General features: G+C 48.0%; 1 long non-coding RNA gene across 2 annotated transcripts in view; it reads right to left on the bottom strand.

The window, feature by feature from the left end:
• Nucleotides 1–989: 989 nt before the first annotated feature.
• The window catches only part of LOC133265777 (uncharacterized), a 172,226-nt gene continuing 146,824 nt past the window's right edge, over nucleotides 990–26,391 (bottom strand). For both annotated transcript variants that reach the window (XR_009742105.1, XR_009742106.1), the window contains 3 exons: nucleotides 4,079–4,204; nucleotides 3,582–3,741; nucleotides 990–1,712 (listed from right to left, as the gene is read on the bottom strand). This is a non-coding gene — a long non-coding RNA (uncharacterized LOC133265777). The remainder of the gene's footprint in view (nucleotides 1,713–3,581; nucleotides 3,742–4,078; nucleotides 4,205–26,391) is intronic.

Below are 26,391 nucleotides of genomic sequence, written 5' to 3' on the forward strand. Positions count from 1 at the left end.
ACATTTATCAGAATCACAAAGGGGATGGGTCGAAAAAGGGACAAAATCCAATGGGAATTCACCAAAACCCGCATTTCACTGGACCTGAAATTAATGTTAATGGGTTAATGGAAACTCCACAAGGCAAAAACTGCAGGAGTTTCCAGGCTTTTCAAGGCCCTTCCCACCAGTATCTGCTGTGGGTGGGGACAAGCTGACTCACAGTTTCCAGGGCTGTAGTAACATTTCAACACCCCAGTGCTCCAGCCTTGGGGACTGATGGCAAAGAGCACAATCCCAGCAGAATGGTTGGGAAGGATTTTTGACAATGTGTTTTCTTGTGTCAGAAAATGCCTGTTTGGTAAAGCCAAAACTTTGTGGAAGTCATTTGCTACCAAAAAAAAAACAAAAAAAAACCAAACAAAGTGCCGCTTGGAAAGGTTGCCTGGGCCCAAGCCTGGATTTCTAGTCAAACCCAAGGAGGTACATTCATCTCCCAACAGGTCCTCAGCAGTGGGTGATGGCACCCATCCATAGTGGTCCCTGCTGCAGGAAAGGCCCCTTGCTTGGAGCAGGGACATGGACTCTTGAATCCCAGGAGAAGACTCAGCTCTATGGGTGGTTGCAGCCTCATTTCTCTCTCGGATGCAGCTTTATAAGTCATTGTTATTTGGGGAGAAAAAGCCCAGATGAGATGGAGATGGATGCTGGAGATGAGCGCACCCATCTGAGATATGGCGTCTTGGGTTCAATTCCCTGGTTTGGGTCAGGATGAACAGGGACTGAACCACAAGTCAGGCCAGTCCACAAGACCAGGACTATCCCCTGTATTATTCCCCACTGAGCACACTGGATTACACCAACAACTGCTGAGAACTGCTGCTGGCTCAGGAGGTTGGTATCAGTGAGGGAAGAGCAGCCACTGGCCACTGCCAGTCCTGTGCCCAGTAGCTACGAGTTGGCTTTGTTGGCTGGATGCTCAGTGAAACATTGCTGATTGATAGTTCCAGTCCCGTCCCTGCTACTGGCATCTAGGAGAGGACAAATGGCACATGGGGACAGGACCAGCCTCTGAGGAGGTTCCCCTGCTGTCACACCTCAAAACTGCTCCAACCCCGCGCTTCTGTCCAGGATGACTGAGGGCAGAAGTTCCTTAACTGCTGTACGCACTCAATGAATGCTGTAGAGAAGATGGGGGAGGTTAGGCCACTGCTCCTCCAGAGGTAGGTTTCTGAGGACTTCTTGGGGTTGGAAAACAAAGCTGTGATTCCTCAAAGCAACAGAATCTTGTGACCCTCCCTCTGCTTTACAGATTCATTTGACAGCTGCAGGATGTGGATCTCCTGACCACCAGTGTGGCACAGGAGTGACTGCCAGGCATCATTACTCCTCTGTGCTCTGGAACGAAGCTGCTGATGCAGGGGAAGGTCTACCTGCCACCAAACCTTCCAGTGTCTTTCCCAATGCCATTGACAGTGATTTTCTATGTCACTTTGAACTAATAATCAGATAAAATGAGGCATGGGGGGGGACAGGATGAAGACATTGACTCTTGGGCTTTAATCTAGTGCTTTATCCAGGAAGACATCCTACCTTGTGGCCCATTATGATCCAATGTGAGCGCCGTGGCTGGCTCCCAGGGTTCTCACAAGCAGGTACTGGTGCAAGATGAAGTGGATGGGGAGGAGAAGTCATGTTCAGCCAGTGCAAGGATGGTGCAGCCTCTGAGACTCCTGCAGGAGAGAGATGTACATGCTCAGTCCAGCCATCCATTTGCATGAGAGAAGAGGGGATTCTAGGCCCACAACAACTCATAGCATCTACCTCAGCCCCATTCTGTCCTTCCCCAGTTGCAGGCAGCACAGCAGGGCTTTGCCATTAAACTCCTCCTGCCCTGGTCTGGCTATAGGAGTCAAGTAATATCACATAAACCAGATGCTGTGTTCAAATAGGAAGGGAATCCCAACTGCCTGCATCCACCAGAGGATACATCTGAAAGCCACACCACCCATAACAAACATACAGGAGTTTGTCCTTTTTATCAGCATTTATTCAGCAGCCTGTGGAGACAGTCTGCTTCTCTGGAGCCCTTTCCAGGCAGATAACACCCAGTTATGAAACGGCCCTTTACTGTTTTTTGGGTTGGCTTTGGTGAATTGTCATTTTGGAGCTGGAAAGGGTCTATCTGAGGAAGGATACCAGTGTGGTGCTGCCACCAGGCTGGTCTAGCAACAAACGGTGTGTAATATGCCAAGCCCAGAGTCTTTAAAAGTAAATCCATCTCCCCCTATCCATATTTACCCATACAATTTGCAAACACAAACCTGGAAGTTCCCTGGGAGGGCAGGATTAAGAAAAGGATTACTCTATTTGGAGCTGGGCCAGAGAGCTGAGGGAGCCTACACCTATGTCCAAAATGGATTTTAATTGAGGTTTGTGGTGCCCAGTGGTGCTCTCCTAGAAGCAGGAGCTAAAAGCACGGTGGGGCTGGACGAGAAGGAAGCATCGGTTGACGAAGCCATCAAAGAAGAGCTGAGAAAGGTCAGATATAAATGGCAACCTGTCCGTTTATGCAATAGTTTGCTCTTCTATTTATGATGGTATTTTCTGGGAAGAGCTGGTCAGAGCCAACTAGGGCAGGCTTGTAAAAAGATAATTTTTCTGCCTTAGAAAACACAAAGGCAGACAGACGGGGCTGCTGGCTTTCCTCCTTTCCCAAGATCTGCTGCCCTGGGCAATTTGTTCTGTTGCAGCAGCTTTTTGCTGAAGTGACTGGCGTCTGGTGCGCTTCAGAGCAGACGCCAGTCACTCCAGTAAAGAGCTGCTTACCACAGCTTTGGTAAATATTTTCTGCAGTGGTGCAGCAGTGTCTTAAAGAGCAGCTCTGTTATTTCATAGGCATCTCCAATAATAACGCGGAGAGAAGCAGCCACAAAACATTAGCAAAAGCTGCTGCCACTGACCAAAACTTCAGAGAAGCAGGAACAGAAGTGGGAAGAGAATAGAAATAGTGACTGAGTCATTGGCTGGAGAGGCTGAAAGCAGCAAGGCTGAAAGCAGCTTCAAAAGCTGGTCCCAGGACACCAGCTTCCCCCAACTGCTTGCAACCTCAAAATGGGGATATGAAAATCATTATGGGAGAAAGAGAATACTGTCTTCTCTGGTCTGAGCCTGGACTGAAGGTAGCCAGAGGCAATCACTTCTAAAGTACCAAAATGACATTGCTTTTTGCTCCAAAACTGTGTTTTTGAGTATCTCTGCTGGCAGCTGGCTGTAGGATCTCCAGGGCTTGCTCATGCAGAAGAACGTGAAAATGGAAAGTAGGATTAAGGAGGAAAGGAGCTGACCCTAAAGTCATTGGCACTGCTGGGTGTTACTGAGAGCAAATCATCCTTAAATAGGATACAGAAGTATGCAGTTTGACCCAGCAGTAGCACAGTTGCTTCTTAGACACCCAGCACATGGAGCAGGCTTTGCTGAGAAAGGAGGTGGTGGCTGGAAGCCACTCAGGTCTCCAGGGGATGTTCTCCATCCCATTGCCACACCATGGAATGAGAAACTCCTCTCTGAGCAGGCACCCTGCAGGGTCGGTCCTGCTGTACCTTAAACAGTGCTGAGAAGACATCTCTGTCCAGGAAACTGCTGGCTCCAACATCTCAGAGATGATCAGAAGCAGCAGCTTCTTCCCTAAGGCAGCCTGGGTGCCAGCAGGATGTCTCCCTGCTGGGCAGCCACCCCAGCCACCAGTACATGGGCACAGACCTGTGGATGAAATGCTGAGTCAGGCAGCCCTGGAGGTGCAGGTCTCCCCTGCAGACCCCAGACGTCCTTTTGGAGCCACAACTGGGGTTTTCCATAGTTCAGCACTAAACCGTCTCACTGCTATTTTGGTGCCAGGCGTCTCTAGCAGCCAAGCCCTCGGAGGGTGTAAGTGGGGTAGCCCTGATCACCTTCCCTGGATAGGTCGCAGCCAAAATCTGACCTCTTGTTTACCTTCTTACACAGATGATTACCTGGGACCATGCCTGACTCCACAGCCTGACCCCGCATGCTGGCTCTTACCCACTCTACCCGAAGTCCAGCCCGTGCTACAACTGACCTGGCACAGGGATGCAAAACTGTCCCGATGTCTGGAAACAGCAGAAGGCTTCCTATGGCCCGTCAGGCTATCCAGGCACAATGTGGGATGAGAACAAGAGGATGGAGCACTGACTGGAGCAGATACCTGATAACAAATGACATTTTACATGAAGTGAGTGTTTTTTACCTCTCAGCCTCTTTTTTTTGGCTACTGAGTAAATGATGATTAATGCACGATCATCAGCTGTGGATGAACTGAGACCAAAAAGGCAAAAGGGTGATGGCTTTAACCTGCCAAAGGGGAGACTGAGATGAGCTCTTAGGCAGAAGCTCTTCCCTGCGGGGATGCTGAGGCGCTGGCACAGGGTGCCCAGAGAAGCTGTGGCTGCCCCATCCCTGGCAGTGTTCAAGGCCAGGTTGGACACAGGGGCTTGGGAGCAAGCTGCTCTAGTGGAAGGTGGCTGGAACTGGATGAGCTTTAAGGTCCCTTCCAATCCAAACTGTTCCATGATTCTATCAAATTGTGTTGCATTAAAAAGAATAATCCCCAAGTTAGGACATCATTTTTGTCTCAGCTGACAGAGCTGCCAACACCTCCCGAAGCCACCTCCAACTGAGGGCTGCAGCCTGCTCCTGCTTCCACATCCCCATGCTATGGCACTGGTCACCATTTGTGCCAAAGACCCCCTGGCTCACCCATGCCTTGTACTGAGGAACAGCATGCTGCCAGTACAGTCCCCATACTCTCAAGGCAAATGCTCGACACACAGGACAAGAGAATGACATCAACCACCCCAACACAAGTTATTAATCTCACCATTAGCCAAACAACAAACGTTCCTCCCCGAGTCGTAAAGCAGGGGTGGCATTTTTATTAGCTGAGGTTTCCTCCTTCCTTTTTTTTCCCTTCCTTTTTTATGGCCTTATCCACAAATGCTGAGAGCCAGAGGGAATTATTTGTTACTTACATTAAAGCAAGAAGCCATCAGACCACAGCTCCACAACCACTCCCCATATCATTATTTTCTTCTTTTGGATTTATATGAACCTCATTATTAAACCTTAGCTAATGCAGACATCCTAACAATGCACCGAGTGCTAATAACTGCTAAGCAGCATTATTAATTATTGTCATTACAGCATTGCAAATAGATTTTGATTATATTAAAGAGAATACTTTCCTACTTTTCCAACCAAAAAAATCCACAAATGTAGCTTATTAACAGCAATTCTATTCTTCTTGGTAAAACTATTGTTAGATTGCAAAGGCAGCTTGTCTGGGCCCTACAAAAACCATATCACGCTGGGATGGCGTGGCATGTTCTCAGACTGGTGTCACTTAGCTGGGGTTGGGGCTGGAGAGAGCTCAGCAAAATGTGTTAGCGGGGATTCAGAGGAGGAATTGAGGCCTTGAAGCATGACAGCACCCAGTGCTGGTGGCCTATAGGAGACCTAGAAATACATACATCTGCCTTTGAGCTTACACCCCCCTTATATCCCTCCTAAAGCTGACATCAGTGGATGCTGGCAGGTTCCATGAAGGCCTGGGGGAACCAGGATCATCTGTCCCATGGGTGTTTCTGTGCAGTAGGCTGGAAGCAGATATAAGCCCACCTATGTCGAGTTATAGAGCTGACGATGTACAGTATAAGTCCAAGATCCTGTGACAGGCTTTCTCATCATTAACCCTTGCTTATAGCATTCAATGGAATTACTCATGCTGAACCCAGACACAGGAGGGCCACGTAAACACACAGCCACACTTTTAATTAAAGATGTGCTGAGATAAAAAGCTTCAGAAAACAATTTTCAACAATTAAAAGTAATATTAGAGGTGTTTGTCTGCCCCATCTGCATGTGTCCTGAGCAGCTGCGGAGGCTCGATGCACTTTTGCCATCACTGTTTGCAGTGATTGCTCTCCGCTTTGCTGTCAGGCTGAAGGGGCATCCAGACTCTTTGCTCCAAAGAGTTAAGATTTCACTTGTCAGGCTGTTTTTGTTTCTATTCACATGTCAGTGCCTGTCATTTATTTAGTCAATGGGACATGTCCAAGGGATGGAGACAGACTGGGTTAGTCATTCTGACCGTGGGTCGCCAGTCACTGCAAACTGCCTGAGGTCATTTCCAAAAGCGCCACTAACAATGAGAGGGAAGCTGGGCCCGGGAGACCTGCAGGAAACGGCGAGGAGATTAAAGACAGAGATAGTCCTTTGCAAAAGTACACTTGAGGAATGTTCCCTATGTTCTGTCAACAGAGTTTCTTCCTCGCTCAAGACTGTCTATTTTAAGTCTGAGCTCGCACCAAAAATGGAAATCCTTGCTCAATTGCTATCAGCGGATCTTGGGATTCTGGGGCTGCAGCAGCGCTACGGCCGAGGAAATGAACCCTCCAGCTTGGCCTTTGCTGCTGGAGCAGCTTTAAACAATTCCTCCTTGCAGCAGCAGCTCTCTTCTGGGTTTGCTCCTTTGCCTGGTTAAACCTGGCTGGAGCCCATGGTACCACCCTGCACTGCCTGGGAGCATCCAGCATCGTCCCACCGCTGTACCACCGGCACTGCACCTGGCTCCAGGGATGGCACCTCAGCCCATGCAGGGCAGCTGAAAGCAGAGGAGGGTTGCAAGGGCCACAGTTCAGACTCAATCCACACTTCAGGACATTCTCCTGCTTTAAGGAAGGGAATGGAAAAGAAGCATTGAAACGCAACCATAAATATTTGCTGCTGCATCTTGGGCTGAAATCAAGCCCCGTGACTGCAGATCTGGGGGAATGGGAAATTCCTCTGGCAGCCATCTGGGCGTCAATACAAGGCTGAAATACAAGAGCAGTTTTAGGTGCAGAGATGCACATTTTGCTTTTTAAGCGAAATAGTACAGGCTGCTCTTATTAACACACAAGGTACCTCTGGGTGTTTTGGAAAACATTAACAACAACCACATGATTGGTGTAAAACACTGATTTTCCATCCAGACTCTATTGTTTTCAGATAAATACATTCCATCAAGCTTCTTTTTTCGTATCTGAACTTTCTGCATGTGGCTTTTCTCTGTCTCAGACTGATAGGAATGGGGGATTAACAGCCTCCTCCTCATGGTGGCCCAGGAGGAGCCACCGGAGCCCAATGACTCAGAAACTAGTGACAGGGACTAACCCAGCCCTTTGGTTTGGGTGCAATCACCAGTGACATGGGACAGGGGTTAAAGGTAAGGAAGGGGCAGGAAAAGGAGCTGCACAGTGGATTTGAGCTGCTTTGCAGAGGTAAGGAAAAGCAGCAAATGCATTTCTGTCTTAGAATGCAAACATCCATCATGGACACAGACGAGAGTATCCAAATTCCTCAGTGTTGTATTTATGAAGCCATTCGGAGACATGATACAGGCCAGTTCCTGAAGATTTTTCCATGTGTTGTTAAAGATTCAAATTACAGAGCAATTTTCAGGCTTTGAAGACATTGGTCTTGGTATTGCAGAGCCTGGAGGCTGCTCCAGGCAGGGTCTGTCTACGCTGCAGACAGGAGATAACGCAGAGCCACCACGAGCACTGAGCGAGCTCAGGAGTCAGGAGCAGGCCAGGAATGACGGCACGGAGGCACTGGGGGGAATTTGCTCTGCTTGCAGATAAGGGAAGCATCCTGCTTTAAAGCACAGGATAAACAACTTTTAATATGCAAGGGAATTATCTGGAGAAGCCCCCAGGAGGAAGTGTGTCTAGCATGAGGCTCTGCAGGCACATCTGTGCTGCGTGGCACGGCACTGTGCAGGGATGGTCGCCCAGCCTGGACACCCAGGTGGATTTGGGTATCCAAATCCATGCTCATGGATGCTCACCGGGGCCACGTGAGGCTCCACCAACTTGCAAAAGGGAATTGAGATAGTTGTGTCTGTCTCCATGAGAAGAGCGTGGCTCCTGATCTGTTGGTGGCCTCATGGTTGCCCATGTAGGACTTGGGCCACCCAAGGGAGAAATCACCAAAGAGTTGGGTGAAATCAGAAAGACTTAAAAACTCTTTTTCAGCTCAAAACTGGCAATACCAATCACTTTTCCCCACTAATTTCAAGGCAAGGTTGGATGGGGCTTGGAGCAACCTGGTCTAGTGGAAGGTGTCCCTGCCCATGGCATGGGGTTGGAACTAGATGAGCTTTAAGATCCCTTTGAACCCAAACCATCCTAGGGGTCTTTGATAATTACACAGAATAACCGACCTAATTAAATTTGGGTGTGTTTTCATTGATAAGGCTGTGAAAACGCTCAAGGCTGGAGAAGACAAGTTTCATCTCAGAGTGACAGCATTCAGGAGAAGGAACGTGATCACAGCTGCTCCCCAGTGCTCCCCATGAAGCTGCAGGGTCCATCTCACTGCAGAGCCACAGTCTGAACCCTCGATGAGCATCAATCCTGCATGGCATTCCGGGGAATGCGGGCACAAGTTCAGCCCTTTGCCTTATCACAGAGAGGGGGATGGAGGGAGCAGAAAGAGCTAATCTCAAGTTCAGAGCCTGATTTACGGCTGAGGCCTCAGGCAAATCACTTACTGGCTTTGTGGTTTCATTTCCTCATCCCTAGAATCTCTTTCACGGGTGATGTGTGAGGGGGAATTAACATTCAAACGTTGTTTTTAATAAATATTTAAAGATTCATCTTGTGTTTTATGACTATTTCTGAATGATCTTCCTGCCCTTGGGTAAGGGTCTTTCCCTGCCAGCTCTTTAATCTGAGCTCCTCTCCCTGGAGTGGGTGCGATGGCTCTGCTGCAGATTTGTGCTTTCATTGAGTAACAATTAAGCTGCCCCAGTTCAACATAAAGGCATGTAAAGAAAGTTCTCTGCTGCCAGTTCCGCATCACACCGCGCTGGATGCCAGCAGGACACATCAAACCAAAGTGTTCCTCTGCATCAAAACCAAAGCAGCGCCCAGCACACGCTGATGAGCTGTGAGCAAGCTCCAAGTGACCCCCAGCACTCCCAAATTCTTTATTTATGTGTGAAGCATCAGTCAAAAACTCTGTTTTCACTAGCTCAGCATGATTTGGAAGTGAAAGTGTGGGTTTGAAGCTACCCTGTGCTGAGGCCAGTGGAAATTCAGCATGGGTTTGACCTGAGGACTGCGCACGCTTCAGTCGCTGCCTGTTTATTGTTAAACTCATTAAAAACATCAGGGTTTTTGCATCTTAAAAGTCTTTCCTAACATCATAAAATATGTGAATGCTTAAGAAAGAATCCGTGTGCAACTGTATAAATAGTGACTAACAAGTAGGAATTCTGTGGTGTTCAAAGGGAGCAAAAGAAGTTGTCGAGCCTGTGGTATAATGAGTTCATTTGCCTTGCAGCCTACCTGGTGCCCAGCGCCAGCTCGCCCTCCTGATGGGTTATGTGCTCCTCCACCCAGATGAGTGATTTTCAGTTAAAGATTCAAAATTAGCTGTGTGAGACATGCCCCAGCCCAAGGATGGTCACTTCCTCATGAGGTGGATGCTGGATTTCTATGAGAAGAAAATTCAGTGCGCTTCAAAATGAAGCACTTTGACACTTGTGTTGAAATCATCGCCGTTTCTAAGTGACATTTTGGTGTGTTTTTAAAATGCTGCAGGGTTTTGAGAGCAAACCCAACCGTGCCTTCAACCAAACCAACATTCTTGTTCAAATCCTCGCTTCCCAGAAAAGCTGTCAGCCATTTGTTGTATTCAGAACTAGAACAAACCTTTTCCCCAAACCTTCACGCCTGCCAATAATCCTTTTTTATCCCAGATTTAATGTTGTTATAAAACTTCCTTACTGGAACTGCTGGAACTTGACGTTGTCATTAAGTTGATACCTTGCACTGTCACTAAAATTCATGCCATTTTGTAATCCTGTAACTCCCCAAACTCATCTCAGGCTTCAGTGCCCCTCTCGCAGGGATGTTTACAGCTTATTCTTCCTCTGTAGGCAAAATTAACCCGAGAGCTAAACCTGATGAAAGGCACATTGCTGTCTGTCATAAGGGGTATATGTTGAAATATGGAGTGAAAAAAGCCAGTAGTGCTCAAACCACTGCAGAATCCCAGTGGAATGAGGCATGTGAAGGATATTTTATATTTAGCCAGAGGAGGAGAAAGGCAGGAGCCGGATGATGCTGGGTTTTTGTGTGATGATGAACATTTCCAGGGAGAGCTCTCTGCCATGGGAAGAGTTCCACACTTGAGCCTTCTGATGAACAACTGTCTGCAGTGTTTCACAACACCAGGTTGCTTTCCATGGAGAGCTGGAGCAAAGCTGCTTTCTCTCTCCAGGTCCTTTTAGCCCACACAGCTTTATTAGCCCCATGCCTGGGAGTACTCAAGGCCAGGCTGGACTTGGAGCAACCTTGGAGCAACCTGGTCTAATGGAAGGTGTACATGCCCATGGCAGGGGGTTGGAACTGGATGAGCTTTAAGGTCCCTTCCACCCAAATCGTTCCATGATTCCATGATTAGCTGGGATGGGAAGAAGACTTGGAAGGCATAATCAGAAAACCATAACATCAGTTCCAAGAAGACACATCATCATCATCCTCCCCACTCAAAAGAGTGAACTGGTTCCCAAACTGGGGAGCCACACAAACCCTCAGGCTTAAGGGACACTTAAAAGCTGCGCTTTCGTGGATCATCCAGCGTACACCTCATGAGCAATGATGGGAATTCATGGAGCCTGCTGCTTTCTAAGGGGACAAGCATTTGGATCCCATCAAGTTACAGACTGTGCTGCTGCCTGTGAAGTTCCCTGCTTTGATTCTCTTGCTGAACACTTAAGCCAGTGACTTGGCCAGGAGCAGGCTCACTTTCAACAGAGGCAGTCACATTTCATTCCTGAATGCTCTATGTCCCTCCTGCTGCAGAGTGTCTCTGTGCTGGACCACATCACACTCCTGCAATGGCTGCTCTGTCCTGGGGCTCCTCTGCTGCATGTGAGAAGGTGGAACAATGCTGCTTTCTGAGAGTCCCTCAGAACAGAGGAGCTGGGCATTGTTTGCTTTTCCTGTTTTGTTTTGCATGGAATAACTCCCCTCCATGGAGCCACTTCGGCTCCAGAAACAGACTACTAATAAACTGAACTGCTTTGAATAGCCCAAGCTAAATGCTGGCCTTAGAGGGGGAAAAAGGTCTACGATTGCATAGAGCCTTTTCATCCCTGAGAGCCTTCCAAAGCCCATGTAGTGATTATCCACCACTGAAACGCCACTACTTCTACAGTGGCACGGAGGAGCTGTTTAACACCACAGCCCGGTCTGCCATGGTGGAGTGGAAGTCCTTATGCACAGCAGATGCTTCCTCCACGTTGGATGCTGTCTGGTGGCTTTCATCAACTCACTTTTCGTCTACAAAGAAATGGCCATAGCCAAGGGGGTAAGAGGTGGCCCTGTGGTTAAGGCACAGATCTGGAAGTCAGGAGACTCAGCTGGAGGTTGAGAGAGTCTTTTGGTATCAACATTTTCTCTGCTGGCCTCATCACATTCTGCAGAACATAAGCTTCAGGTTTTAAAGAGAAAACCAGCTCAGTTTGGGAGTCTAAGGTCCAAATTCAAGCAACCGACATGGATGAACTAGATGATCTAAAGGTCCTTTCCAACCCTAACCATTCTATGATTCTATGATTCTATGAAAGCACAGTTGTTTACGCTGTGCTGCCCACTCACCTTTAAATCTTACTCCAGGCACAGGATCAGACTCTGAGGGCCACCTCTGATATGACCAAGGATGTCCATGGTCATCCCAAATGATTCCCATACAGTATTAATAGACGTCTTGGTGAAACAACAAACGGCACAAGCCAAGTGCTCAACCCCAAGCACTCAAACCCTAAAACAGCACCTGCCCCCTCCCAGGACAGAGCTGAGCCTAAAAATGAGCAGTTTTTAAAACAACACGTCTTTCACTCAAAATCCCCAGATAATGACAGGTTTCACTTTCTTCTAGCACCTCCACCACCAAGAAAGCACAGCAGCTTCATTGGATATAGTAACTGCCTTTCCTTAGCATTAACACCCCCCCTCCTCCCCCAGCTGACACTGTGGTAGGTCACCTCTGTTCTCTTCCCTATTAAATGAAACTGTGGGTTGCCCACGGATCAAGGCTAGTACCTGCACCTGATAATGGTACATATCGTTCATGTACTTCAGCTGATGGAGTGGGAAAGCGTCCCCCGTGCTCACCGCAGAGCAAGGCAAAGCTTTGCCTCTTCCACCAGCTTCATGTGACTGATCTGTAGGAACTTGCTTTGGCACCATCAGATTACTTGCTGTTAACATCATTTATCCTGTTGAAGTTTCTTCCCAGTGAGCAATGAAACATGCCTAATCCAGGCATATTAAAGAGAAACACGTTTCATCATCTCTCCCTCGGCTTCAACCACTCCATGAGAAGGAACAAGGCATTTGGGTTTATGAATTGCTCATAGCTGCAGCAGGCTGAAGCAGCAGCCGGTGGCCAGAATAGAGACACAGACTGACACATTTCAGACCTATGGGGATGTTTAGCTGTGAAAACGATTTGCACGGTGCTTTTCCTCAAACTGCTGCGGATGCTTTGTACCCTGGAACAGCACCAGACCTGAGTGGCTGCTGCTTCCAGCACGTGGTTTCCACGTGGGGGTCAAGCAGCCCCATCACTGCAGCTCCAGCCTCCTCCCAAGCCTTGCTCCAGGCTCAATTTGTGAGTCTGGGAGATGATACTTTACATGGCCTTTTCCAATATATATCACTTCCTATGTTTTAACCTGGTCCCTAAACAAAAGCTGATGTATGTGTTCTCAGTGGATGTGTGCCTATGGGGCATGTTCCCCACAACCAGGGCAGGGATGTGTAAAGCCATGGGTCAGTCACCATCTAATTTAGCAGCAGCATGGCAGGCTCAGCTGTACCACACATCAGGGGCTCCGTGAACATTGCCTCTGAGTGCTGCTGCTGGGCAAAGACCAAACTAGCAGCTCAGACACCAAAGCAACCGCTGGCAGGATGGAAATAGGGTGTCAGAAAGAGCTTGAATTGGAGGCTGCACTTTCTTTGTTACCAGATCTTGGAGCAGGGGCTCTCATGTACCTGCCTGTGGCACTGCCAGTTTCTGAGCTCCAGGAGGACCCTGCCAGGGCCATAGTCTCTGCAGTGAAGTCCCTGCTTTTCTGAGACATGGCTAGCCACAATGAAGCAAGAACAGAGAGAGCAAAGACTGACTGCACCCTCAGATGCAAAACAGAGACAGTGCTGCTCTGCCATGGTATGGAGCAAACCCATTTAGAACCAAACCAAGCTTTTCACTTGCCACCAAAATAAGCATATTATGGAATTGCTATCCTCCCCAAACCACAGGGCTGTTTTAATGACCTTCCATTTAAGCATTAAGGAGTGAAATGTCTAATCCTGTCGAGTGTGTAAGAATGTGACTCATTCCTTTAACGCTGTGAACTGCCTCCTTTTTGGCAGCGGTTCCACATGGCAACCAGTGCAGCATTGAAAATGGCAGGATTTGAGTCTGCTACATGAAAATGATAAATAAATTCTAACTGCAGGTGATACCTAATAAAACGTGTGTGTGTGCAATAATATTATCCTGGTTGCCAAGCAACTAACAGTGAAAGAAAGAGATAAAACCTCCTGAATATGGGTATGCACTTCATTCACTTCATAAAGGGACCCACTGGCTCACGCTGGGTTTAGCAGATCTTGCCAGTGGTTAGCACCAAGATCTGCTCTGGCTGAACACAAAGAGAAAGGTGATGAATTATTTGCAGTAAATCAGGGCTGGATTCAAACCCATAGAAATCCCTGGAAGTCCTGCCACTGGCATCTCTGAGCTTTCCACCAGGTTGGAAACAGGCAACGGGATAGGAGAAAATGGAAAACTGTGATCATGTCCCACACGGATGGGTTCTGCTGCTGCAAATGGTGATGGTCTTGAAGTCAGCTCCTTCAACTCTTCCTATGAGATAAGCAACAAACAAGCAGAAACAACCTATGGCTCCGCACCTACGTATGTGTTCAGCTGCATCCATTGCTCATGTAAGCACTTGTTTGTACACATCTATGCACGTTGCAAGATGCTACTTGGGCAATTAAAGGGGTGAGCTAGCCCCTAATGGGTTTTCATCAGCAGAACCCAAACCACTGAGCCCTCTCCTGCAGTTCTCTAAGTAAAAGAGATGCCGCATTAGTCTTCCAATGAGGATAATTGCATTATCAGTGAGAGCTCTCAAGATCTCCCAGGAGATGTTCTGGAGTTAGCAGGATCAGGTCCTAAGCATGCATGATTCACTGAAATAAACAGTGGTCTGCATGTTTAAACTTGGCTTTCAAATTTACTCCCAGAAATGAATGGCCCACACTCCACAGCATCAGCATCAGACAGGAGGATGTCCGTAACACAGAGGTGGTTGTAACATCTGATGAGACAGCTTTCTCTGATAAGGGTGTGTTGCCCTGTTTCATGCAGGTGTGAAAATGAAGAGCTGAAATTCTGAAGTTGCTTCTAAAACCTGGCCTAACACACGCAGAAGCACAGGCTCCCAGCAGGCATGCAAGGATCCTAGAATCCCAGCTTGGAAGGGACCTCAAAGATCATCTGGTCCAACCTTTCTAGGCAAAGCATGACCTAGACTTGATGTCCCAGCACCGTGTCCAGACAAATCTCAAAAATGTCCAATGCTGGGGAGCCCACCATTTCCCTGAGGAGATTATTCCAGTGGCTGGTAGTTCTCATTGCGGAACTTTCCTCTTGTGTCCACTCAGAATCTCCCCAGGAGTAACCTGTGCCCATCACCCCTTGTCTGTTCCTTGGGAAGTGCATTTGCATTTCTTCTTCCCTTCTGGGCACTCTTTTGGTTCCTCTCCTCTAGCTGGAGGAGATGATGCCCCACACCTGACAGCCATGCACTGGATGTTAGAGGTAGTGCCACCCATCAGTCCCCACAGATGATGCTCTTTTCTGTTTCATATTAAGCAATGCACTGCACCTGAGTTGTATGTTTTAAGGAATGGCTCAAGCTGATCTCCAGTTTCACAGAGCTGGTTCAATTTGCAAGCTAAAAGAAATGAGAAACAAACTTCATGTGAAATCTCACAGTTATCGCGCTGCAGGATCACTGGTGTACGGTTACTCCATGGAAAATACAATAAAAACAAGCACCAGAGTTTTAAAGAGAGGCAGAGGAGGAAAAGCACATAGCAAGAGAAGAACAAAAGGAGCTCCACAGAAATGCAGTGCAGCGAGATGAAGTGTGTTATATACCGAGTGCAATGGTTGCTGCAAATGTCACCCCTCTTTTTGCCTTCTGTTTGCATATCAGTTCAGTTAAACTGTGTTTCATACCTACTGTGTGTAACCTGTGACTACATGATGGCCTGAGCTTCCAGTGATAGGCTGTATTGTACCAGGACCTCCAGCTGAACAAGGGGAACCACTCACAGCCTTGCCCAGGTGCCTGCAGCACAGAGCTGCCAGTAAAGGCCTGACTCCTGGATTTCAGGATTTAAGGTTAAGGATTTTCAGTAGGAGGCTCTTCCGTGCCGACTGTTATGAATCTTCAAGGCTCTGCAGACACTTATATCAGCCCTGGCTATCACTCAACTGCTTGCAAACAATGACTAACACGAGCCCACACATAGCTCTGCTCAAGCACACCACTGCTCACCATCCCTCGTGAGCTGCCCGGCTGTGTCACACCACGTTAGGCCATGGGGATGGTTGCCTTCTGGTCGAGAGATGATTTGTACCAAAGGGTATAAGCACATGCTTGCTTTAAACCTAAGTAACTTATATTCTAGCCCCAGGACTGGTTGCAAGCTTGGCACGCACAGGGCCACGTGGAAATCCACTCTGCCATGGAAACACCGTTCAGGGCATCCAAGCTGCAGAGACCAGAGAAAACTTGGGTCAACGTACACATGCTCTGGTCACGCCTCTGATGGCAGCTCCGACAGTGTGCATGAGTCACAGGGAAAAGAGTAGAGGAAAGTTCCCTCCTGTTTTAATGAATGAATAAGCTCTAAGATTTTTCTAGGGTGTGGAAAAAGATAAGGCTTAAGGGGGAAATGCAATTGTCTGTGTAGCTTTCAGGTCTACCTGGTGCTTCCAGCACATTCCTAGAAACAGCTGGCATTAGATCATGTAACATATAGGTGCCTTCAGATCATTCTCTGGACTAACTGGAACTAGTACACCTGAGATCCTAACTGCAATACGTGTCATTGTGGAGGGTTTACAGGTTTTATGAAGGTCTTCATGTGCTAAGTCCTAAGGCCACATGGAAAAGCCTTCAGAAGGATTTTTCACTGGAGCTGGCTGCACACAGTGAAGTGAATGGTGGCAGAAACTTTGCTGTGCCTACCTAGATCCCTGGCAGTCTGCAGAGACACCAGCAGCATCTACCTCCCCTTGCTCCGCGCCCCAGGTGAAGGGCAGAGACTGCACAATAGCTTTGTGGACCAAACCCTACCACCACTACACAAAGTCTCAGGGAAGCAAGAAACTGCTCCACTCCAGCCATACACTGATACTCAAGGTCAGAGAACAAACTGGAGCAACATTCAGCCTCAAGGCTCCATCACATAGGTGCTGAAGCCATCTTCACTCTGCCCTACAGAGGCCTTTCAGGGCTCAGATCAGTAGTGACTGGAGGCTGCCTTCCTGCAAGGGTAAAGCCAACACCAGTCTGCTGATGGGGACCATGTCAGCGATTTCTGGAAGCAACCAGATGGAGCCTAAGTGGGTCCTTTACCTTTTATTTCTACTTCTGCCTCTACCACGAGCACAGGGTCTGAGGTGAGTTATTGCTGCAGCTGAGGAATGCGGGGCAGCCCAGAGCCCGCAGCACCGGCACCATCCAAGGAGAGATGTCTTCTGCTGGCATTGTATCTAGTATTCTTCAAGAGAAGGTTAAAGCCTGGGCAGACAACAGTGAGGTGCGTGTGACTGTGACAGGATCTCTTACACTGAACTTTTGGACTCTTTACAGTATGAAACTATATATTATCCCTTCACTGGCTCCACAAGATGTCTGTGAAAGATGCAGCCAGGAATACTCAAGTTCACCCACTGGGGAAACATTGTGTTACGTGAAGATTGCAGCCTTCTCCCCTTATCTGAGAGGCAGTTGATGAAGGGCCTGGCGTCAGTCTGGCAACTCTGATGGCTCCCAGTTAGCACCAGCGAGAGCTGCCTATCAGCAGAAAGCTGGGGCAGATAGCAGACGGGACTATCTAATCACATACCTTTTGCATTAGTGCTGCCATATATTCCTTCCATTTACAATCAGGAGAGTGGACCGCACTGAATTTTCACAGGAATGAACTGTCAACAACCCCATCCTTCCCAAGGCCTAAAAATGGGAGCTTTATCACAGAGGCCAGTAGACTTCTTTTCTTAGACTTCCAGGCAATGGCCGGAGCAGACTTGGAGCCCCCACGAGCGAGACATTAAGGAGACCTTTTTGAGATAACAGCAGTTCACTTGGCTCTCTCAAGAATGCCTTATGGCTGTTCCTTTTCAAAGCCGGAGTAAGGAAACTAGCTCAATTAGAGCATATCAAGAAACTTTGTGTCTCCTGGTTTGTTTACCTTTTATCAGTGCTCTTAATATGCTTTCCTGCTTTTCCAAGAGGAGAAGGAGGGCCATGCTTTGTAAGATCACACTAGGAAAATCCAGTAAGAGGCAGCTTTTTAAAGTAACAAACCAGAGTTAATAACAGGACATAAAAGAACTGCTACCAGCTTTCTGGTAGCTTGATGTTTCACTGCTTCTCTCTGTGGTGGTTTGGCTGCGTGATTATATTTCATTTCCATTTTACATAAGTCTATAGTTTTAACACACATTGCCAACCTATAATCACTCGGGTTGTGTTTAAATACCTGTGTAACCATTAGCTCTTTCTTGAGCCAAATGCCCATTAGGACTTGTCCTAAATAAAAAGCCCAGTAAAACATTTGCCATAAGGATGGCATTCAAAGCCAAGCTCTGACTCTGCAGCAGACTCAAGTTCATCAGCTCTTGGAGCCTACATTATGCCATTAATTGCAGGCATCATTAATGGTGGCCAAATCTCAAAAAAAAAAAGCCAAATGAGATTTCCCTTGAGACAAGCAGATGTATTTGGGACGTCTGGATAAGGCCAAATCCTGCCCGCTACTGAAGCCTTGAAGTCTGGTCACAGAAGGAGAATCAGATTTGCAGCCTTCACATGACTCAGCTCTCTAAGCTGGAATGAGAAGCTCAAACCCCCCTGACTGCAACACACAATTGCTTTCAGTGCTTCTGAAAAGAAAAGTTCCTTTGGAGGTTGGTTGGCTCATCCTACATGTATATATAAAGGCCTTTGTCCCCCCTGCACGCGTCTCCCTTTGAATATGAGCTAGAAACCAGTGTCCTGCACTGCCACCTGATTTCCCAGTTCCTCTTGTGATGAGAAGGGGAAATGCTAACAGAAAAAGGAGACAAATCCTCCACCAGATTTTATATTACAGTGACTTAGTTCTCACTTGCTGCATCCCAGCACCACGCTGAGTTGTTCCAATGTCTGATCTCTGCTCACCTCAGTTGGATTTGAAACTTGCTTTACTGTTTCATCTTTGGAACAGTTTAGGAGAGGAGAACACAAAGCCTGGCCAGGGAAGTCCAGCTTTCATCTGGCTTGATCTGTAACCCAGGGGGTTGGGCTATTAAATCCAGTCTCACCCTTTCCCTCCAGAAAACTAATTTTACTCATTTCCCACTGGGAGATAGAATACAGGTCTGCTCCCATTCCAGGGCCCTTTGCCTGGGACACAAATAGCTTTGGAAACACTCTTATTGAGGCTCAAATGTCCCTTCAGAAAATACATCAGCCCGAAAAGGGCTGCCTTGGTACCACTGAACCTCTTTAATGAGAAAAATGGGAGCTCAGCGCACAACCAGAGCTTTCCAGGGAGATTTGCTTTCCTCTTAACACCAACACCCCACAGCACACAGGGGCAAATGTCCTAGTTGCAGGAGAAGCCTCTTATAGCCCGCATCCACCGCGAAAGGAACCTGCCCACACATTTTAGGGGGGTCCTCAGGTTGTCTCTGAGGGTTGGTCATGGCGAGGTGATGCTGCACCCCCAGCCATGCACCCCAAAGTCAGGTTATCTCCTGCTAGAGGCTCCTGTTATCCAAGACAGCTTCTCTGGGATCCCCTGTTTTACACATGCTTGCCATCTTTTATGGTTCCTCTTACAACACAGGCATAATCTTAGCTCACAGCCCAGGCTCATACCAATTGCTGAGAGCAGAAACGGTTCGGAAGCGCGGCCAAGTTGAAACCTGGTCTTGAACAGCTTGGGGCTGGCCAAGATGTCCTCGGGTTCAAGCCCCTGCGCTCTGCAGGCTTCCTGAGCCTGACCTCTCCCTCACGTCGGTGACACTTGGCTCACGTGGGTTGAGATTTCACCACCAAAGCACTGGCACCGCTCCTGTTACGGTGCCAGCGAGTTAACAGGCGATCACTAACTCCTGACAGACACATCTGCTGCCCCAGGACACCCAAACCCCGTCTGTGGAAACCATTGTATGTGCTTTTGAGCAAATAAAAAAGAGGGTTTGGCCTTGCACGTCAGGAACAGTGAAACCCCACGTGCTGCTCCCTTCTTCCATGCCAGCCAAGCCTGCTCTCTCAGCTCTGGAAAGGGGCTGCGGGATCCGGCACCAATGGTGGTTGTATTTGGGTGACACAGGGCCAGGCTTGGTGTGAGCTCCTGAGCTGGGTTTTGGAGCCTGCCTCGGACTCCTGCACCAGCAAGCCTCAGGATTTTCTCTCCTGGTATAGAAGGAGATGGAGCAATGGGAGCACAGTGTGAAGGCAGAGGCAGGCACAGGCACTGCAGGCAGCGGCGTGGTGAGCCCCCATCTCCACATCCTGTCATAGCAAAAGCTCATCCCTAGGCTTGTCTCTAGCATGCCCCAGTCTTATCCTAATTGTAAAGGACTAGGCAGGGCCATCAGAGCACGAAGGAGATGCCCACAGGATGAATAAGTGTGCTATAAAAGAGAGGCAGAGCTGGAAGAGACTCCTTCAAACATCTTGCTTGCCCAGTCTTGCACTGGGGTCTTGCCCTAGTCATGGCAGGGACACTGCCACCCTAAGGGAACAGTTTGCTCCTGACAGTTCCCAACCCCTCTTCCCAATGCTTTGCCTAATGGCTTCCAAACCTCCTGTGCTGTGGAGCATCAGGCACCTCTTGCAGACCACCACACGCCATAAAGGAGAGCAGTGGGACGGAGAGGGAACTTTTATGGTTGATGACAGCTTACAGACAAGCTGCAGGCTCCTTCCCATGGCCTCCAGGGTCACCAGCAGCTGCCATTTGGGAACCAAGGCTCCCCGTGTTGGGAGGATGTATTTCCACCGCCCTGTACTCTGCACACTGGTGTTTTTAAGGGCTGACACGTAGCAAAACAAGAACAAAATGTTTGCAGCACACTATCAAACCTCAGTGGCTTCATTTATCCCCACAGGACTGGTGTAAATGGTCAAACAAGATAGCAGAGAGCCAGGCCCACCACCTCTTGGCCTGGAGCCTGCAGAGCAACAACCACTGTGTTTTTCCATCAGCTCTATTTATGAGTTGTCTCTCATAGGAGCTACCTTTGCCTTGTGACAGAAAGCTCCTCTCCAAGTATTTCTGAGATACTCAGAACCTTCACAGGGAAGAACTTCCTAATGTCTCATCTCAATCTCCCCTCTGGCAGGTTAAAGCCATTCCCCTTGTCCTGTCCCTACAGGCCCTTGGCCAAAGCCCCTCTCCAGATTAAGGAGTCTCCCCATGTGCTTATGTGCCAGAAAATAGGAAGGGCTGAATCACCTCCTGCATTACATGAAGACCATCGTTCCATTTACTTAATGGAACACATTTTTACAAGGCCTTCACCCCATCTCGACCTTCAGGCTGCCCATACCTTTCCTGCATTTTGTTTCCTTATCACACCATATAATTTGCAGACAAATGAAAATCTGGGCTTGCTCTTGCACAAACCTTTGGCCATAAAAACCTTGCCATTGCCAACTCTTACAAACGTCTCCTCACAGCTGATGGGTTTTGTAAGCCCTTGGTCCTGGGAGGCTTGTCAATACACCAGGATCTCGGCTTCCTTTCTGTTTTAGAAGTCACTTTCTAGCCTTCACAGTTACAGAGGAACGCATGAACCCCAATAACACAAAAGGTAGAAGGCAGAGAAGAACTCCCTTGTTCTGAGTTAAGAGAGTATGCATTTGATGGCTTTTTAAGGGAATCTCGTTGGGGTTGGCAGAGGCTTGGGAGCCCAGCCCAGGACCCTGCTCTAGCACCTCCGTTGGAAACAGGGTCCAGCACAACACCCCCTCCCCACTGGGGGCTCTTATCCTGGGAAGTACTTCACCGTGTCTCCAGACATCCCCTTTTCCAGGCTGTTTTTCAACTTGTTACAAAAACTAAAGATGCATTGTATGCATTGGGACGCCTTTGCCAAGACAAATAAACTCCTAGATGCCTTTTTTTCGAGGCATTCGCAGTCAAATGAAGGCAGCCATGAACAATCACTACATTAGACCCAAACTTCAGTGAAATAATAAAAGAAGGTGACACTGCAACCCCGTGTGTTAAATCATATGTGTAATGCACCTCTATCTGCTGATTTCCATCCAAAAGCTCTGGTAATTAATAGATAAGTGATAAGGCAGAAAGTAATAACGCCAGGAAGCAGCACAATTCCTTTTTATGAAAGACTGTGTTACTGTTTGCTTTCCCTGGAATGATCTGAGAGCAAGGAATTCACTGCTGATGCTGGAGTGGGGAGTGAATGGTGGTGGGAATTAGAGATCAGTGGTCACTCTGTTGCAGACCTGTTGCAGCCCACCGGAAGGGCGAAGGATGCAGGATGCAGGATGGAGGGTGCCTGTCCCTCCATCAGTTCAGCTCCATTCAGGTTGGCCAGACAAGCATTGCACTGTGGGGGGCTTGTAAAGAGTGGGCATATCCCTGGGACCTTCTAATTAAAGCAAAAGAGGCAGAGAGAAGATGTCACAGAGGTGTGCAGGAAGCTGGTATCAAGGGGTTTACACAAACCTTGCACAGCTTTGCATCAAAGACAAATTCATGAACATAAGAGCATCAGGGGCTTGGTCCATAAGTATTTCAGCCTCATATTTTCTCACACAAGCTCCCCCAAGTCCCTTTCTGCTGCCACACAATTCCATGAGAGCAGAATCTTCTTGCTCAACTCCTGGAGAGTAATTGTAGGCTAATAACATGTGCTGGCATGTGGGCTGGGACGTTAAGTATGTGTGTAGGTGCCTCTGGAAATATGTCACTTAGAAAACACCCCTTTAGCCCACAAAAGCACTGTTCAACAACAGGAATTCCTTCAGATCTATATTCATTCAAACTCTAAAGCCACTTTTTGTTGCTATGGGAGGCAATAAACCAGCGCTAAATGGAGGAATTTACACATCAGACATCTCAGATTCCTCTCCCTGCTTTCCCAAGAGCAGTATGAGGGGACAGTTAACGATGGTAGTTTATGGGATAAATATTTTGACAGAATATATTTTGATACCATAAATTTTAACAGTTCTGGCTGGTTTTAAACTCTGTTTTTCCCCAACCAGGAATCTGTGTAAAGTAATAATATCTGAAGTGTTTCTTAAGGAGCATAACCTGTCCTAGGAAAACATTCTCCTGCCCTTAAAATAATATCGCTTTGCCTGACAAAGAAACTCCAAATGCCTGCACTTGCAGAGCATTCATGACTCAAAGCTCTTTTATTCCATCTTTAGGTGAGACCTTGTGATCGCTTGTGTGCAGGACCACTTGCTCACAACATTCCTGATGGGCTCCTGCTACCAAACCACCTCCACAGCACCCTTCTGAAGTAGGAGGAAAAGTGCTGCTGGTCTTGTACATGGGAAAACAAAGCAAAAATGACCGATTTGCTCAAGTTGGTGATGAAAGAGAAGTTTTAAGGAAATGGAGGAAGAAAGTGAGCATCAGGGTCCTGGGAGTAACACCTAGGGATGGGTTTCAGAATCCAGAAAGAGAAGTTAGGATGCTAACGCTGCTCCTGTTCCAATTTTGAACACACATCTTGGTTACTTCAAGTGACAGCATAACCTGTCGCGTTGAGCCCACGGACCAAGGCTTGTTTGTTGTGTTGTCAATGACAAACTGCCCTTGGCTTCCATGGGAACCTCGGGGCGCCCAGACAAGAGGGCTCGGAGGATGTGAGAAATTACGCAGCACTCAGTCTGGGAATGTGTCCCTGCCATAAAACTGGCACCTTCACCTGTCTGCTGCCTGCCTGGGGCAGCAGGAGGAGGTTGGCTTTGCCTGGCTCTCAGTTTAGCATAGAGGGGCAAGGGAAAGCTTTCCCCACTGGACTTAGCTATGAATGAGCAAGCTTTCACCTTACCTGCTAAAGAAACCATCACCCTGCAAGTCCATTTGCAAGGCTCTTGGTCCCTCCTCACACACCTTCTGAGCCCAGTTTCCAATAACAGAGGAAGAGAGACCTTGAGACCTTTCACAGCAACTGTTCTTCAATATGGGACAAGAGGCAGGTTTGTTCCCCCACACAGGCAGTGACCAGCGCCTTCCGATGCCTGTTTGCATGGGCAGACCATGGGAAATCACCCATCCCAGGTAGGATTATTATAGACAAGCATGCAAGGGACAGAGACTACAAATCCCAACAAAATCAAGCTTCGTTAGTGCCACTTCTTAATGAGCAGCTTGTTTAATTATACAGCTGAAAAGGAAGCAGTTTCGAACAACTTTCCAATATGCTTCTTGGATGCCATTACACCCACATAGGTCTGTTAATGGGATGGATGTGAAACACCCTGCAAAGTTTTGGGTTAGAGAGTGTGCTGGGACACTTTTTCCACAGTGGAGTTTAAATTCTCTGCAAGTATAAAACCAGAACTCTCCGACTGCACTGCAAAGTGCCATAGCTTCACCTTTTGCAACGATCTGTGATGGCCACGAGTTTCTCTTTCCTACCAAAAGAAGAATATCTACGAACAGCAGGGCCTGTGTCAGTCTTCAGACATGCCAGCTGAGGGCTGAGAACTAGACATGCAGAAAAATGTTGCTGGGAGAAGGCTCTGGCCATATCTGCTTCCAAACTTTCCCATGCACAGAAACGAAATGTGGACCCCGGCACCTCGGTGTCTGGCTCCAGCTCTAAAGTGGTTTCCACTAGTTATAGAACATGCTGACAGGCTCTTCAGATAAGTAGGGCAAGGCAAGGGCACTCGGGCGCTTGGCAGACGGAGACTCTGGCGTCCTGCTTGTGTGGCTTCAGGAGCAGCTTCTGAACGCCAGTTCTAGTGTCTATGAACAATTCCTGTACCGAAGGCACCTGACCCATCAACCCCTTTGGTAATTTAAAGCTCATTAAACTCTCCAATCAATAGTGCAGGACACTTGGAAGCCCTCAAATCCATTACTGTAAATGTCAGAAGGATGGGAAGACAATCACTGTTGAATGTGAACTGACTTCCATGCCTGCTCCCAAATTTAAAAGGATTTCAAGCTGTCCATCCATCTTACATTTTACGTTGTTCCCATCACTGGGCTGCCCAGATCCTTTCCCCATATCAAATAGTTTGCAGTGCCCAAACCTTTAATGGTATTCATGGAATTTCTGTTCTTAGGATAAAATTTCAGTGGAATTTGGAGCTCTCACATGATGATCTTTTCAAATGAGCTCCTATTTATTTAAACACACATTAAACACTGCTCTTTTGGGCTGGGGGAGGCCGAGATCTTCGGATAGCTGCAATTTGGAGACAGAGGCAATTTTGTCTCTCTGCAGAAGCTTGCACAACTGACCATTAACCAAATTGTTGGTGGCGTCAGGATGTTCTACCTGCATTTTCAGGTCTCTCTCCTATTACAGCACTTCCATTTCACAACTGGCGCGTCAGTTTGGAAAGTGCAGAAATTGCTTTATAGCACTATAAAGCTCTGCTTGAGATAATAGGTTATTTTTATCGAGTAAACTCTTCCCCCTGTTAAGATATTTCAGGGAGGCAGGCAGGTGCCTGCAATTGCTGTGATGGTCCTGCCCCAAAACCCCCAATGTCTGTGATGGTTTGGTGTGACCAATGTTTGAGCTGTCAAGTGACACAATGACACCTTTTGGAGGGAAATAAACAGGAAGGGATCCGGATCCTTCAGCAGCCTAAGGCTGTGGCAGGGTGATGGCAACAAAAGGGGGGTTTTGCATGAGTTTGGGGCAGGAGCTGCTTTTTCAGATGGGTTCCCCATCGCTCGGGACACGCTTGTACCGTGTTGCTTAGCCAGGCTCTGTGTTGAACAAACACTCCAGGAACGTGTCGGCAGAGTGGGGGGAGAGGCTGTCACAGGGTATTACTTCCATCCTTGTAATGTTGCTGAAACAGAAGTAGAGGCTCTTTCACACACACAAATTATGCTGTAGCGTAAACATAGCCTAGAGGAGCCCACTCGGATTTCAAAGCCGCACGGCACAGTCCATCAGCCTCACCCAGGATTTTGCACACACACACACACAGACACACGCTTTTTTCAGGACAATGAAAAGAAAGCTTCTGCCTCACAATAAACCAGAGCTGATAAGCTCTGCTCTGCCTCTTCTCCAAATAATCTCTCTGCCATCAGCCGGACAGCCTGAAACAGAGGCGGAAAAACAGAGCATGGGGAGACGTCTTCCCCTACGAAACACATCCCTGACCTGGCGCCCTCCTGAGCACTGAAGACGTTTGCTGACAGCCAGCACCAGCCCTGGTGTGTTCAGAGACTCCAGGCAGCCCCAGACCTCTGCACTGACGCCAACCAAGGTTGGGAAGATGGCAAGTCCTTTGCCACCGTCTCTGGCTCTTGCAAATGAAGGTCAGGCCATAACCATGCAGAGCTGCTCAGCAGAGACTATGGGATGCTGCAGTATCAGTGACCTGGGTTTAAAAGTTACCCAGTGTTTTCCCTGCTCATTGCAGGGGGGTGGATGACCTCTGAAGGTCCCTTCCAACCAGAACTATTCTGATTCTGTGATTCAGCTGCCTTTTACCCAGCTCCAGAAACATGATTCAAACTAGAAGGCTGACATCTCCAGCAAGCTCCCATTAGTCTGGGACAGTTTGGTTTCCAGCAGATTGGGGATAATTGCTACTGGTTGATCGCCCAAACCTTTCTGCTTTGAACTCGCTTTTCAGTTGCTTATTCATTTCCCCCAAAGTGTGTCTCCTGCTTACACCATGGCGCAGTTTGGACAGGGAAGGAGCAAGTCCTGAATCGCCAGCACCTCCCTCTGCTCATGGACTGCATCTCCACACTTATCCTGGACCACGGGATGGAGGGGCTG

This window comes from Pezoporus flaviventris, unplaced genomic scaffold, assembly GCF_033815535.1.
Source record: "Pezoporus flaviventris isolate CSIRO_AGI_PZ_B2104156 unplaced genomic scaffold, CSIRO_AGI_Pfla_v1 ptg000006l, whole genome shotgun sequence".
In the NCBI taxonomy this organism is placed as follows: Eukaryota; Metazoa; Chordata; class Aves; order Psittaciformes; family Psittacidae; genus Pezoporus; species Pezoporus flaviventris.